Raw genomic sequence first — 16010 nt, 5'->3', positions numbered from 1 at the left:
AAATGAAAAACCACCCCACGTTCATGACTTGGAAGACTTAATACTGTTAATAAGGCAACACTTCCCAAATTGACCTATAGATTCAATGGAATTCCTCTCCAACTCCCAGTTGGCAGAGTGACAAATGGTTCCTAAAATTCATATGGAAATGCAGCGACACAGAATAGCCAATCTTGAAAAAGAACACCCTTCCCGATTTCAAAACCTATCACTAAGCTACAGTAATCCAGACAGCGGAGCCTGGAGAAGGACACACATACAGATCAATGGAATGGAAATAACAGTCCCTAAGTAAATCTCAATACTTATGGTTAATTGATCTTTGACAAAGTGCCAAGACCGGGGTAAAGTTTTTTCAACAAATGGTGCTGAGACAACAGGATAGCCACAAGCAAAAGTATGAATTTGGGCCACACCTCACAAATACACAAAAAAATTAACTCAAAACGGATCACAGACCTAAATGTAAGGGCTAATAAAACTTTGTGACCTTGGGTTGGGCAATGATTTCTTAGACATGACACCAAAAGAACAAGTGACACAAGAAAAAAAAGATAGGGCCGGCCTGGTGGCTCAGGCGGTTAGAGCGCCATGCTTCTAACTCCAAAGGCTGCCAGTTCGATTCCCACATGGGCCAATGGGCTCTCAACCACAAGGTTGCCAGTTCGTTTCCTCGACTCCCGCAAGGGATGGTGGGCTGCGCCCCCTGCAACTAGCAACGGCAACTGGACCTGGAGCTGAGCTGCACCCTCCACAACTAAGATTGAAAGGACAACTTGACTTGGAAAAAAGTTCTGGAAGTACACACTGTTCCCCAATAAAGTCCTGTTTCACTTCCCCAATAAAATCTTAAAAAAAAAAAAAAGATAAGCTAGACATCTTGACAATTAAAAACTTGTGCTTCAAAAGATATCATTAAGAAAGTGAAAAGACAACCCAAAGAATGGGAGAAAATATCTGCAAATCATTTATCTGACAAAATACACAACTCTTGTAACTCAACAATAAAAAGACAAAAAAAAACAACAACCAAAAAACCTGAATAGGATCCAAAGAAGATATACAAATGGCCAATAAGTACATAAAAAAATGCTCAACATTACTAGCCATTACAGAATGCTAACTGAAACCACGGTGAGATGCCCCCTCGCACCCACTAGGATGGCCAGTGGTCACAAGGACATGGAGAAACTGGAACCCACACACAGTGCTGGGGGGATGGAAAATGATGCTGCGAGAAACATTGGGCAGCTCCTCAAAACAGTTAAAGAGCGATCATCTGACTCAGCAATTCCACTCCTAGGTATATAGCTAAGAGAAATGAAAACACATCCACAGAAAAACCTGTACATGAGTGTTCATAGCGGCATTATACAAAGTAGTTAAAAAGTAGAACTAACAATGAACAAAATGTGGTCTAGCCACACAATGGAATATTACTCAGCCATGAAAAGGAATGGAGCACTGACACCAAACTACCACATGGATGGACCTCGAAAACATTATGTAAGTTAAAAAAGCAAGACACAAAGGGCCACATGATTCCATTTATACAAACTTCCCAGAACAGGCCAATCCAGAGAGGCGCAGAGTATATTATGGTTACTGACAGGTGCAGGAAGAGGGGGACCAGGAGTGACTGAAAATGTGTATGGATCAGCTAGTGGAGGTGTGAAACATTCTAAAATCAGACCGTGGTGACTGTTGCACAAATCTGTGACTATATTAAAGACCACTTTAAATGGGTGAATTTTATGGTATGGGAAATACATTATCTCAATGAAAAAATGAAAAAAAAGGCAGCCGGAGGAAGAGTGGTATAAAGGGGCAGGAACCTCTTAAACATAACTCAGGCCATCCCCTCACACAGCTCCGCTGCTCCACCCAGGTCCTGGAGGCCCACCAGCCAGGCCTAAGGGGTTCCAGGACGCGGGGTCTCTTGCTTCCCCTCTCCTGTCCAGGCCCTGAGCTTCTGCCAGGTCTCCATACACTGGGGGTGGGAGGGCAAGGGCACTAGCAGGGGAGACAGGTGTCCCAGGGGCTATTCCACATGCCTAGGCTGGCCTTTGACTGTCCCACTGCTTCTCTCGCAACACTGCATAACCATCCTCCTCTTAGCTGACAGGTGGGCGGCTGCATGGCCGCCTCCTAAGTTCTAGCAGGAAATTTTGTTTCCTCACCCACAAAAGGGGTGATAACCTGCATTTGGGAGCACAGTGTAGACGCTGGGGTGCAAAGAGACAGTTGGTGCAATCACTTTACACAATGGTCAGCGCCACCCCAGATGCGGTGACCAACACAGGTCCCTGACTCAGCGCCCTGGTCAGCCTGGTAAGAGTTTGGGAGGTTTCCAGGGGATACCCCGAAGAGAAAACAAGGCTGTCTGAGAAGTGGTGGAGTTCTGGGGGACCCCAGCTGAGCTGGTCTTGCCTTTGCTGTCTGGAACTCGGGGTGTAACAAGGAATGGAGATACTCGCCAGGCTGGAGACGCACCTTCCTCAGGGCCGCGTTTTCACCCATCCTAGGCACCCACTAGTTCGGGTAACCTGCCAGCCTCACAGCCCCACAGCCACCTCTCTGGGCAGGGGGAGGAGACACCTGCTGGAAAGTTCCTGGAGGTTCCAGTCCAGGTCAGTCTATCTCCGCCACCACGGCCTTGCTTCCAGGTCCTCAGCTGGTGCTGAATTTCACTGGGGTCCCTCTAGCCCTCCCTCATCCCCACCCCCACTATCACACACACAGGATCCAGAATGGGGCCTCCCAAAAACAGTGGCCTGCCCCTCAGGAGTCAGCACCCAAAGCTCAGGTTCCCCGTCTGATCCCCACAGGCTGCCTCCTCCTTCCTGTCTCCAAGGAGCTGCCTTGTGGGTGTGGCAGCCTGTGCCAGCCCCTCTGATAAGATGTGACTTCTCAGATGGCCACTCCTTCATTAATAATGCACTAATAATGCTGTGAGGGGCTGCTGCTGGCTGTGACTCATTTGACCAGCTGACCTCCGAAACCGAGGCACATATATGCTGAGGCCCCAAGCTTGCTCTTACTCTCATAGATCAGTCACTCACCCCCAGGAGGGACACAGGCTGCTGCCTCCCCAGTGCCTTCATGCCTCAACCGCTTTCTGCTCCCACTTGCTACCCCCCTTCCTCCCTGGCATCCCTACCCCATCTGGTTCTGTTCTCCAGTGGCCCCAAGCCCATAACTAGACTCCAATCTCCCCAGCTCTGACTTCAGCTGGCTCTCCCTGGAGAAACAGATCTAAACCCCTCAGAAGCTCAACTCCTTAAGTCTCCAGGGCAAAGCAGCACATACTCCTGGCCCACAGAAGGATCCTCTAAAGGTAGACAGGTGGAGGGGTCACAGCAGGCTCTATCCTGCCACGTGCCTTCACTTTCTCCATCTGTACAAAGAAAACAGCCCCTGCCTCATGGGATCAAAGAAAGCGGGAAGTGCCTACACGTAATGGCCACTCAAATGTCTCTCCCTTCACTCAGTGTGTGTGGGGTGGAGAGGAGAGATGCAAGCAGGGGCTCCTGAGACAAGGCCAGCTGGACCCAGGGCTGCGGCCCCAAACACTCGTCACTCCAACATGAATGTTTCACATCTGCAGAACTTCCCAGAATTAGTATGAGAATGAAAATGAAAATACAGTTATGCAAATTAATCCAAGTCAGGATGCGGAAATGCTAACAGAAATACGGACATTATCGTGGCGTCTGACACAGCTTGGGGCCAGGGGTCCACATAGGACGAGCACGGGGAGATTCCGCAAGCTGGACGCCCCCCCCCCCCCCCCACACACACACTCTCTCTCCATCTGGAACTTCAAAGACTGGGACTGGCCTGCTCGGACCCAGGCCACAGCACTCGCTTCCCTTCCTCTGAAGACAGGGCTCTGTCAAGCACATGAGCATATGAGAAGCACGCTGACCTGCTCACCGGTCAGCACGGCCATGAGCAGGGCAAGAGCTGGGGGCCCTGTCCAGATCAGGCAGAGCCCAGGCATGAAGCTGTGCACAAAACTCCACAGTGACCCTGCAGCCCCACTTCTGTGCAGCCCTTTCCTGGGCACCCACATCCTTCCACTAGGCAGACAGCCGACCAGTCCACTTGGGGCAGTTTCAGTGCAGCTCCTCTGTGGGCCTGAGGTAACCGGTCCTTTTAAACCCAGTTTATGACTCTGAGGGTTCGTTTTCCCCTTTAAATTCCACCTCTGGCACCACCCCCACCACCCCTAGGCTGATAGATTACTGAGCGTAGAGGGTAATTTAAAACAAACCACTTTCTCATTTTCTGAGTTGGTAGCTTCTAGGATCCTGACCACAAGTACCCAACAAGCCAACCTAGCATTTGATATGCAAGGCAGCAGAACCTCCAAAAGTGGTTGTGTGGTGCTTCATCCACTGATCCTGTCATCTGAAACTTCCCCATTCTGACAGACGCAGGCAGGAAGAAGGGGAGTCAGGGGTGGGGGTCTCGGGGACCTGTGGGATGGTTCTTGGGGAGATATCCCATTGAGGGCCCATGACACTGCCCCGGTGAAGCATCACCTGGGCTGCCTGCAAGGGAAGGGAACACAGAGAGAACACAGCCCTCTCGGTCCTCATGGTGGGTCGTCTTTGGGGAATGGAGCAGTGAGAGGGTGGAAAACCAACAGAGCCGTAAAATGGTTAGAGCTGGGACTCTGGAGTCTGACTCACTCAGCTGTGACCCTGGGCAAGTCACTTAACCTCTCCCTGTCCATCTGAAGAACAGGGATAGCCTCATCTGATTACTGTGGTGTCCATATGAGCTAATTAATGCATGCAGAGTTCTCTGTGAGGGCATCTGACTCACAGTGAGCTCTGGATGTCATGGCTGACCAAAACCATCTTCAACGAGCTGTCCTTTTCAGAACTGTCGGTGGCTTTGGGCAAGAATACAGGTGGCCTGTGGGGGTGGCCAGCCAGATGTGGAACCTTGGTGCTGCTAACCGGATCCTGTGCACAGGAGGCCCCATGGGGTGGGCAGCTGGCCTTGGGGCACTCCAGGCCTGCACTGCCACCCACAGCTCCAGCCTAGCAAACGGTCACCAGAGGTGCAACCACAGAAAGCACTTCCAGTGGCCACAACTCCAGAGTGAGGGTTCTCATGGGCTGACAGTCCAGAGCCAGTATCAGAAGCAGCACCACCAGGACGCACACAATCCTTGATCAGGAGGGCAGCTTGGCCTTGAAAACTGACAAGAGTTACAGCCTCTGGCCCAGTCCCCAATCCTTCCATCTTGCACTAGACAGAAGGAGACCATCACTGACGACCCTTCTGCAAGGCCCACGGAAAGCCCCATCATCAAATGTCCATCCTCCTCCATAGGCCCTCATCCGTCCTGAGTCCAGGAGCCTACGCACCGCTGGGGCTCCTGAACGCCATTCTCATTTGCAAAGGAGTGTCCGGTTCCTCCACTCAGTCTCCCAGGTTGGCTAGGGCCGTGAGCTTCCCTGGGCAAGACCTTGGAGCAGGGTATGCACTGCCCCTTCCCTGCTAGAGACACCACTCCCATGTAGGCAAGTGTCCCCCAGCATTCCCTGGGCTGCCCTGAGTGCACTTTCCCTTCTTCTCCAGCTGCCAAGCTCCTAACTCAGCCTTCAGAGTCCACCTCATAGTCTAACCTCCTCAAACAAAAAGAACAGCAACTCAGCCATGTTCCCCCAGCTCTGTACCAAACACCAAGGCTTGCATCCCAACATATCAGTCGCATCTGTGTCTTCATTTCCACCCTGTCCCTCGTGAACCCCATGCCCCTACAGCACAGGCACCTGGGGTGCTCAAGAGAACCCCTGAGATACTGCCTTTGAGCCCCAGCCATGAAGTGCTGCACAAGGCCTCCTGTGGGTGCTGCCCAGCACCCCTTCCCCCACCCCCAGGAGGGACAACAGAGCTCACACTCTGGGCAGCAGGCTTCTTCTTCTCAATGATACCTCACTAGGGGTCTCCCCACCTCAACCTTTAAAACCAAATGACTCCCGGGCTGGCCTGGTGGCTCAGGCGGTTGGAGCTCCGTGCTCCTAACTCCGAAGGCTGCCGGTTCGATTCCCACATGGGCCAGTGGGCTCTCAACCACAAGGTTGCTGGTTGGATTGCTGGAGTCCCACAAGGGATGGTGGGCTGTGCCCCCTGCAACTAACAACTGGCAGCTGGACCTGGAGCTGAGCTGCGCCCTCCACAACTACGATTGAAAGCGCAACAACTTGACTTGGAAAAAGTCCTGGAAGTGCACACTGTTCCCCAATCAAGTCCTGTTCCCCATCCCCAATAAAATCTTTAAAATAAAAAATAAAAAAACCCAAATGACTCCCCTGCCTCTTTCCCCCTAGTCTGAGGCCTGACTCTCTCCCAGGAACAGTCATCTGTAACTCCCAGTGGATTCCCGGGCCCCAAGATATCACAGACTCAGGCCTGGGAGAACTCTCCACATTAGAGACTGCCATGTGCCCCAGATGAGTGGAAATGGAAATGTGGAAAAACCACATCCTTCTGCAGCTCCCCTAGCTCTCCTCTGGAGAGAGAGGCCAGCTGAGAACCACTTAGTCCGGTTTCAGCTTGCAGATAAAACTTTGCAGGAAGGGCAGGAAAGCCTGGTGGTGGACTTAGGCAGTTTTCTCAAAAAGTGGGGGCACTCTATGCTGGGTCCCGAATCTACTCAGCTCTTCCCAGGTCCACCAGATGAAGGCCAATCCAATCCCAGAAGGCCCAGGCTGTGCTTCTCCAGGAGTCCGTCTGTACCACCACTGCCCCAGCACCGGCTGCACATTCCTACTGGTGGATGAATGAATAAATAAACCCCTGCCAGCCCAGCCACTAGGTTGCTGAGGATTTGGGGGCTCAGCTAGAGTCTCCTGGGGTCATCGAGTCATCAACAAACTGTTTTCTACCACCAGCCAGTGCTTGCACATAATTTCTAACAGTTCTACGACAGCACTCTGACCACACCGAGGCAGGTACTAGAAGCACTTGCTGAGGAAAGTGGTCTAAACCAGAGACCAGGGTCTGCATCTAGATTTGGGTTCCGGATCTGGCGCTGAACCCATCCAATGCCGTCAGTTTTCTCATCTCTGGGGTGGGATCCGGCGGCCTCCGGTCTAACTGACCCCGCGGGCGAGGACGTCGAAGTGCTCCTCCCCCCTCCTCCCCGCATCACCAGCTGAGGCCCCAGAGCCTCCCGCCAACCCGCGGCTCACGTGGGCGGAGACCGCGAAGCCTCTCCCGCCGCCCCCCCACGCCACCCCAAGGCCAGGGCCTCCCGGCAAAGGGAGTGAGCCACAGAGCCACGCGGATCCCCCGCTCCCCCGCCCCGGGCCCGCGCGCACCGGGCGACAACGAGCGAGAAGCCCTCCGGCGGCGTCTGGGCCGCGGGGACAGCGGGGTGCCGACCGCACCGGGCGGCCCCCACGCCGATGCAGCGCCGGGAGCCCGCGCGTCCTCCGCTCCCACTCCCGGCGCCGGCGGCCGGGACCCCACCGGGAGGGCTGGGGCGGCGGCGGGCACCAAGCTCCAGGAGGGCGCGGGAGCCGAGCGGGGCCGCGCTGCTACTCACCCACAACCAGCCGCCGGGAGGTCGCGCGCGGCGGGCGGCGAGCGCGGGAGCCGGAGGAGACGGCAGAGGCCCGGGCGCGGCGCGCGGACTTCCTCTCGGCCGCGGCCCCGCCCACCGCGCCCCGCCTTCCGCGCGCCGCGGGCTGAGGGGCTGCGAAGCTGGGGCGCGGGCGGAGGGAGGCACCGGCCTCGCCTGGCAGGGGAGCGGCGACCTTGGCTCCATGCACAGCACAGCGTTAGATCGCGGTCCCTGTCAAGGGGCCAATCTGGGGCGGTTGACCACTTACTCCAGCGATACACAGACGATTCCCAGTGTTTCCCGCTTGGAACTGCTTTCAGACTCTTCGCGGGCGGGTTTTGTAGAAGCCTCACAATGGCAATTCCCAGTCCTCACTGTACAAGTAATGACGCCCCTAACCAGGCCTGGTGCCCGCATATCTCCATGCTACGTGTGGCTCCCGCCAAAGGAGAAACACGAGTTACACCAACAAAAGAGAAACAGAAACAGGAAGGAGAGTTTCTGCAAAGGATGAGGAAGCAAGTAAAGTGTTTCCCTGAAAATAAGACCTAGCCGGACAATCAGCTCTAATGCGTGGTCCGGCCTAGTTTTATATTAATTTTTGCTCCAAAAGATGCGTTAGAGCTGATTGTCCGGCTAGGTCTTATTTTCGGGGGAAACACAGTACGACTAAGGAGGTTGCTACACCTGAACATAGGAATAGAAACTGAACTTTAAAAAAATAAGAAAAAGATCGGCAGGAAATATAACCAAAAATCATCACGTGGTTACATTAAATTAATAAAAATTAGTGATTTTCTACTTTCTACTTTTTCGTATTTTCCAGTTTTTCTTAAATGACTGTGGCACTAATGACTAAAAACTATTATAATAAAAATCACATAATGGAATAGTTTGTTAAATTTAGGCAGTGTTATCTATATTTCAAGTTGATTTTTTTAACTATTTTTAATTTTAAGTGACAACTTCAAGTCAAGTAGTTGTTTCAATCTAGTTGTGGAGGGCACAGCTCACTGGCCCATGTGGGGATGGAACCAGCAACCTTGTTAAAAGCACCATGTTCTAACCAACTGAGCTAACTGGTTGCCCCCTCAAGTTGATTTCTTGATCAGAGTTATATAGTCAAGTGATTAAAGTATACGTAGCAAATAATATGTTTACATAAATTTAAATATTTTGAAATAAATAAATGTCTCAAGCATCTGGCAGCCAAAGCAAAAGGGGCGGGGGGGGGGTGAAGGGGGAGAGAGGTTAATTTCACACTTCTGCAAAGAAAGGATGGAGGGTACCAATTTCCACTTCAACAGAGCCCACCATTATCCCACACTTTAAATAAAATTTCTGGGTTTTATGTGCAGTTTAAACTGCCTCTGAAGGAGGTGCCAAAGGGAACAATCTAGAAATTTTGAGCAGGAGCAGGTTCATTCCAATAAACGTGTTTCCTCCCACGTCTGCTGGTGTGAAGGGGACAACACTCATTAGGATACCTGAAATCAGAGAACTGTGTCCTGCAAAGGAAGAGTGAGAGGAGTTGGAGGGGCAGGAGAGCTGTGTGATCACCCAGAACGCACACTCCGTCTGGGCAGCAGAGACCCACACGAGTTATAGGTCACTGCTGGCACCCACACCCCAGTCCTGTAAGTACATTCCTAGAACCATAAATGCCTTTCTAGTACTGCATGTGGACCAGCCAGGCCAGATCACGCTCCCAAGAGGAAGCTGTTCCCAGGCTCTCACTGCACATTAGTCAGAAACTTAACTTCTCACCAGTGCATAGAACTAATAATCCTTCTGACCTCCATACCACTCAGCCCTCTCTCACCACTTCTGATTGCTCAGCTTTGAATGATGGATGACAGCCTTCTCTGCCTTCTTACACAGGACTCTGAATGTCATCTCACTGTTTTCATGACTCAGGGTCACCATCACAAGCACAGCCGTGCTGTGAAGGAAAGGTGGTGTGGCTGTGGGCAGCACTGCTCTGTCCCGCATATCTCCTTACCACTCCTTGCTGCCTTGCAGGTTCTCCCACACAGCTTTTTGTGGAGTGGAACTGCTGGGTCATGGGCTTGGGAATGTTTAACTTGATTCAAACTGCCAGTTTGCCCAAGTGGCTGCACTGTTTTACACTCCCACCAGTGAAGCACCTGTGTCCCAGCTGCTCCACAGCTCCTGGCTCACCCCCTGCACACCACCTCCCTCCATTGTTGCAGTAGCCTCCCAACAGGTCCCCTCGCTTTGACCTTGACTCCTTATATTCATTCTCCTTTCAGACGGTGTCATTCTGCTCTTTAAAATGCTGTGTGTTTTCCCAAGGCCCTTCACTAGCTGACAAAGCCCTATGCGATGTGCACCCCCTAAGCTCAGCTCCCACCATGTGCCTGGTTCTTTCCAGGCCACTCCTTTTCCTCCACAGCACACGTCACAACCTGAAACATTCTGTAATTATTTGTTTGTGCGGACTCTCTCCCCTCCCTGGAAAGAAATGTCCATGAGGAGGGCAGTGTTTTATTCGTGCTCTTGCATTGGTTTCTAAAACAAGTGCCTGGGGCACTTGTGTTCCCCTTCTTTCCATTTAATAGGCAATAATTAGGGTACAAACTCTGCCAGCCCTGTGTTCAGAAGCTTTATTATCCCCATTTTACTGAGAAAACTGAGCCTCAGACAAATCAGGTATCATGTCCGGAGCCACTCAGCTAGTAAGGAACAGCTGAGAAAGCAAACTGCAAAGGCTGAGTTCTTAACCACTGTGCCAGAGGCCTCCCAACTACCCGGACCTCCGTGGGCGGCCTGCCCAGGCTTCTCCAGTCAACACACCCGCTCTCCCCTCTAAACACCAAAGGCCAGGCAGTGACAGTACATGGTGGGAGCACTGGCTTCTGTCCTTTTCTCCTCCAAGAGACATTCTTCGCTCTGGAGTGCTCCATTGGCAGGGCTGTGACCTATCAGATCTCTCCATGGGCTGCGCAGTTCCACTCCCTCTGCTCTTTCCTTTTACAGGCCTTAGGCCTGCATTGGGACCTGCAGGCGTTACCTCTCCACTCCTCTTCTTCCTCTTTTATCTGTTACAAACATTACCTCCTCTCAAAACACTTCTGGCTCTCCTGTTTCCGAACCTGCTTACTGAAGGCTGCAAACTGACACTTCAATCTGATCCTGAACAAGGGTGCTCAAATGCCTTGCTTATCATGGACCTGCAAAAACCAAAGCGGCACTAAGATCATTTTATAGCTATTAGACTGGCAAAAATTAGGACCCAGACCATGCCAAGTGGTGGTGAGGTCGGAGGGAAAGGGGAGCAGCAGGCTGTGCGGGGGTGAGAAGGGCCACCAGGGGAGGGCGTCCTGGAGCACTTGGTCAGTTCCCACATCCTGCCCCCCACCCAGGACAGCAAGTCCCCAAAACAAGATGCTCATTTAGGCTCCTGGGGACCATGTTTGAGGATGTTCAGTTGAGTGTTACTTGTCATGGCAGCAAGTTGGAGGCATCTGGGGTTTCATATCTGGGAGAGCAGATGGGTGAAATGTGGAGGATGTGCACAAGGGAGGATACAGCACGAAATCTGCATCATAAGCACAAAACCACAGGGTACTTTTTTTACAAGACTTTATACAAACAAATGATATATAATACACATAGATGGTTGCTTCCGAGAAGGAGGTGAAGGGACTGGGAAAGCGAAAAAAAGAGAATAAATGAAAAACAACACAAGAGAGGGGACTGAGGATGATACCGTGCTAAGAATTGGGAGCATGATCTATCTGATCCACTGCAAAAAAGAAGAAAATGTTTTTCACTCTAAAGCATAAATAAGACCAGCTTACATAGTTACCATGTCCTCAGCTGGAGATCTGCTCTTTGAGCCTTAATCAAAGTTCAGGCTGGGTTGGGGATGGGAAAGCCAACAGGACCTCCTGAGACCCCTCAGCCAGCTACATGCTTCCAGTCAAAATCTCACTGGGTTTTGTGTCTTCTTTTCATTATTAAGAGCATCATTCCTTTTTCGCAACGGGTTTGCCGCCAGAACACAGGTGTAGTGAAAACCACCGCTGAATCTAACCCAAAATGGGAAAGGAAAAGACACACATCAACATCGTTGTCATTGGACACGTAGATTCCGGCAAGTCTACCACTACTGGTCATCTGATCTACAAATGTGGTGGGATCGACAAAAGAACCATCGAAAAATTTGAGAAGGAGGCTGCTGAGATGGGAAAGGGCTCCTTCAAGTATGCCTGGGTCTTGGGTAAACTGAAAGCTGAACGTGAGCGTGGGATCACCATTGATATCTCCCTGTGGAAATTCGAGACCAGCAAGTATTACGTGACCATCATCGATGCCCCAGGACACAGAGACTTTATCAAAAACACGATTACAGGCACATCCCAGGCTGACCGTGCTGTCCTGATTGTTGCTGCTGGTGTTGGTGAATTCGAAGCAGGTATCTCCAAAAATGGGCAGACCCGTGAGCATGTCCTTCTGGCTTACACACGGGGTGTGAAACAACTAATTGTTGGTGTTAACAAAATGGATTTCACTGAGCCGCCTTACAGCCAGAAGAGATACGAGGAAATCGTTAAGGAAGTCAGCACCTACATTAAGAAAATTGGCTACAACCCTGACATAGTCGCATTTGTGCCAATTTCTGGTTGGAATGGTGACAACAGGCTGGAGCCAAGTGCTAACATGCCTTGGTTCAAGGGATGGAAAGTCACCATAAAGATGGCAGTGCCAGTGGAACCACACTGCTTGAAGCTCTGGATTGCATCCTGCCACCAACTCGTCCAACTGACAAGCCTTTGCGTCTGCCCCTCCAGGATGTCTACAAAATTTGTGGTATTGGTACTGTCCCTGTGGGCCGAGTGGAGACTGGTGTTCTCAAACCCAGCATGGTGGTCACCTTTGCTCCAGTCAATGTTACAACTGAAGTAAAGTCTGTTGAAATGCACCATGAAGCTTTGAGTGAAGCTTTTCCTGGGGACAATGTGGGCTTCAATGTCAAGAATGTGTCTGTCAAAGATGTTTGTCATGGCAATGTGGCTGGTGACAGCAAAAATGACCCACCAATGGAGGCAGCTGGCTTCACTGCTCAGGTGATTATCCTGAACCATCCAGGCCAAATCAGTGCCGGATATGCACCTGTGCTTGATTGTCACACAGCTCACATTGCTTGCAAATTTGCTGAGCTGAAGGAGATTGATCGTTGTTCAGGGAGAAAGCTGGAAGATGGCCCCAAGTTTTTGAAATCTGGTGATGCTGCCATTGTTGACATGGTTCCTGGCAATGCCTGTGTGTTGAGAGCTTCTCTGACGACCCTCCTCTTGGTCGTTTTGCTGTTCGTGACAGGAGACCGACTGTTGCTGTGGGTGTCATCAAAGCAGTGGACAAGAAGGCAGCTGGAGCTGGCAAGGTCACCACGTCTGCCCAGAAAGCTCAGAAGGCTAAATGAATATTATCCCCAATACCTGCCAGCCCAGTCTCAATCAGTGGTGGGAGAACCGTCTCAGAGCTGTTTGTCTCAATTGGCCATTTAAGTGTAATAGTACAAGACTGGTTAATGATTACAATGCATCGTAAAACCTTCAGAAGGAAAGGAGAATGTTTTGTGGACCATTTGTTTTTTTGTGTGGCAGTTTTTAAGTTATTAGTTTTTAAAATCAGTACTTTTTAATGGAAACAACTTGACCAAAAATCTGTCACAGAATTTTGAGACCCATTAAAACAAAGTTTAATGAGAAAAAAAAAAAAAAAGAGCATCATTCTCTCTAGTTTGTTTGTTTATTTATTGTTTTATTTTTAATTAAGGTATAATTTTTACATACATATAATTACGAATTCACCTTGTAGTGTGGAGTTCTGTGAGTTTTGACAAAAGTCATGTACCAAACACCGCAGTCAGAGGCTCCCAGGTAGTCCTGTGCTGCATGAGGGTGGTTGGCTTGGAGTCAGAGGTCAGGGTGTAGGAAGGTGTCTCAGGGACTAGGAGCTCAATAGCTGGGGTTTCTCAAGGGGCATAAAAAAGAGAAAGAAAGGAGAGGAGAGAGGCTGCGTACTTGCCTCCTGTCGTGCGGGGAGGCCTGCAGGGTCTCTGGTCCCGCTCCCCACACAAGAACGCAGGATATGGTGAGGCCAAAAAGGAACACCCACGGAGCCATAGGTAGGGGAGTCATACCACTACGGTCTCACTGGAGGCTGGGTTCACTGGACGTGCGACCTGCTGTCCGTTTTGTCTGCAACCCACCGACCACTCTCCTCCACTCTCCTCCACTCTCCTCCGTAGCCGCAGCAGTTATATTAGCGGCTAATGGCTCAATGGCTACAGCTGACGGCCAATCAGCCACAGCTGACGGCCATCTACTACCCGAGCCAGCACTCCTCCACGTGAGGCCGAGAGCCTGTAAACTACTTTCTGGGGCTCTGCCCCCACACCTCCCATCTCCTTCCTCTGCTTGTCACCTCCTGAGCTGCCTCCATGGTCCCTTCCCATTTGCCTCTTGATTGCTTCCACCCCACCCACCTTGATAATGAAGTTTTTATCTCATTTCCCAGCGGGATTGGTGGCCAGCATTGTCTTGGTCTCCACAGACCTCAGGGGCTCCTGGGAAACTGAAGGGCTGAGGAGGCAAGGTGGGGAGCAGGACCAGTGCCCTTGGGCCTTGTCAGCCAAGTTCTGAGAGGGCAGGCTGTGGCTGCTTGTTCACAATTGCTCCCTGGTGCCTGGCACGTTGCTATGTTTGTGTTGACAGTCAGTCATGTCTCGCTCCTGCTTTGATGGCCATTTTTGTCCCCTCAAACAACAGAAGAGGAGGTCCTTGACTTCCCCCAGAGAAAAATCCAGGTGGGGTAGGGGCTCTGGATGGTGGATGGGCTGACAATTTACCTTCTAGGGCCCACACTTCCGACAAGCACCCCCACTGAGCCTCTTCAGATGTGCCGGTCTCAGGGTCAGAGTTTCCATAAACCCCCAAATTGCCACTTCCTTCCCTCTTTGCAATGTTCACAAAAGCTGACAGCTCTAATGCACCCAGCTGACTCCTAAACTGTGGAGTCAAGGCTTCTTCCGTCCTGGCCACACCATCCCCTCACCTCAGGGGTAGGAACTGACAATAATTTCCTGCTCAAGGCCTGGGTGGTGAGAAGGAGGTGAAGGCGGAACATCTTGGGGCAGGGGGGGGAAGGGAGGTGCTCTCGCGCGCACACACTGAGAACCACAGAGACAGTTCTCCGTAGTTGTTCGCTGTGTAGCAGGAGAGCGGGCTGGAGGGACGTGGGCTCTTCATGGCTCTTTAAACCAAGTCAGACTAATACAGGGCAGAAGAGCATGGTGGCTCATTCCCCAAACTGCAGGATCCTGCAAGACCCAGGTGAGTAAGCACCCAGGCCCCTCCTCTGTGCCCCACTTGGACGCTGCCCTGGGATCCAAAACAAGGGCTGGACTAGTGGCTTACGGTCTGGGGGACACTGGGCTGACGCGCAGAAACAAACAGTAGGATTCAGGTGCCACAGTCAGAGAGATCGGTCTGGGAGGCCCACAGAAGGCTGACAGAAAGTGCTTGGCAGTAGGGGAAGGTGGCTGGTATGGAGCAAAGGTTGCCCTGTCTCTGGAAATGTGTGTATGGGGGCCAGGAGCCACAGACTAGATGCTTAGGAAGGAAAGGGTTCCGGCCTGGGTGGGTGGTGGACCAGCTCCCCACCTCCAAGAGGCTCCAACACAGAATCTAGGCCCTGCACCTTGAAGGACAGGTGGGTTTGGAAGGCAGGAGAGTCTAGAGAGGAAAGGAGAACAACTGCTGCCGGAAGAGCGGGGAGAGATGGCTAGATCCAGGGCCAGGGCCTGTGGGGCAAAGTTTACTATCGTCCCCGGTTAGAGGTGCCCTGCACTGGTGAGTGATCAGAGCTGGAGCCTTTCTGGAGTTCTTCCAGACCTGCCAGCTGTGGCCCTGGGGACAGCTGTGAGAGGAGGGCTCTGACCCAGCACCTGCGCTTCCTAAACCACCAGTCTGGGGATGCAGCGTTATCTTAAGCAGCCTTTCCCCCTGGACCTTCCTATCAGGGCCAACAATCAACAGTTGCCAGTGAGGCCTCAGCCAGGGAATTAAAGCAGAGTGACCCCACGGCTGGCTCCCAAGGCCTGAGGGGCTAGAAAACCCCAGAAACATCCCCTCCTGCCTTCTGCTCCTAGGGAAGAGGCAGATGAGAAATTCCTGGCGGAGGTGAGTGGACTCTGCCAAAGGGCTGGGTACCCCAGCATGTGCCAGACAGGGCTGGCTAGCTTGTGGGGTGTCTGTGCTCTCCTGAGGTTCTCTCATCGCTGCCCTTGAGGAAGCTGACTCTTGGAGCAGTACCACACCAAGGAGAGGGTGTGGGGGTTCTGGCGTGGGTGGGGCAGTGGCCTGGCCATAACTCGCCAGGCTGTTTCACA

The 16010-nt window shown here is 51.9% G+C and overlaps 1 protein-coding gene and 1 pseudogene across 4 annotated transcripts in view; one reads left to right on the top strand and one right to left on the bottom strand.

Annotated features, from left to right (window-relative positions):
• BID (BH3 interacting domain death agonist) overlaps positions 1 to 8029 on the bottom strand; it is a 44082-nt gene extending 36053 nt beyond the window's left edge. Inside the window, exon 1 of one of the 3 annotated variants that reach the window (XM_019757223.2) lies at positions 7857 to 8029. The gene's annotated coding sequence lies outside the window, so the exon portion shown is untranslated. Of the gene's footprint in view, positions 1 to 7570; positions 7719 to 7856 lie in introns of those variants that run through there. The other 2 variants (XM_074325129.1, XM_074325130.1) reach the window with 2 other exon arrangements.
• A 3562-nt stretch (positions 8030 to 11591) lies between these two features.
• On the top strand, positions 11592 to 13339 carry LOC109461197 (elongation factor 1-alpha 1; annotated as a pseudogene). The gene has a single exon (XR_002139654.2). The product of XR_002139654.2 is annotated as an elongation factor 1-alpha 1 (transcript).
• Positions 13340 to 16010: the final 2671 nt, after the last annotated feature.

This window comes from Rhinolophus sinicus, linkage group LG02 (assembly GCF_036562045.2).
Source record: "Rhinolophus sinicus isolate RSC01 linkage group LG02, ASM3656204v1, whole genome shotgun sequence".
Classification (NCBI taxonomy): Eukaryota; Metazoa; Chordata; class Mammalia; order Chiroptera; family Rhinolophidae; genus Rhinolophus; species Rhinolophus sinicus.
This window is presented reverse-complemented; position numbering and strand designations above follow the sequence as displayed.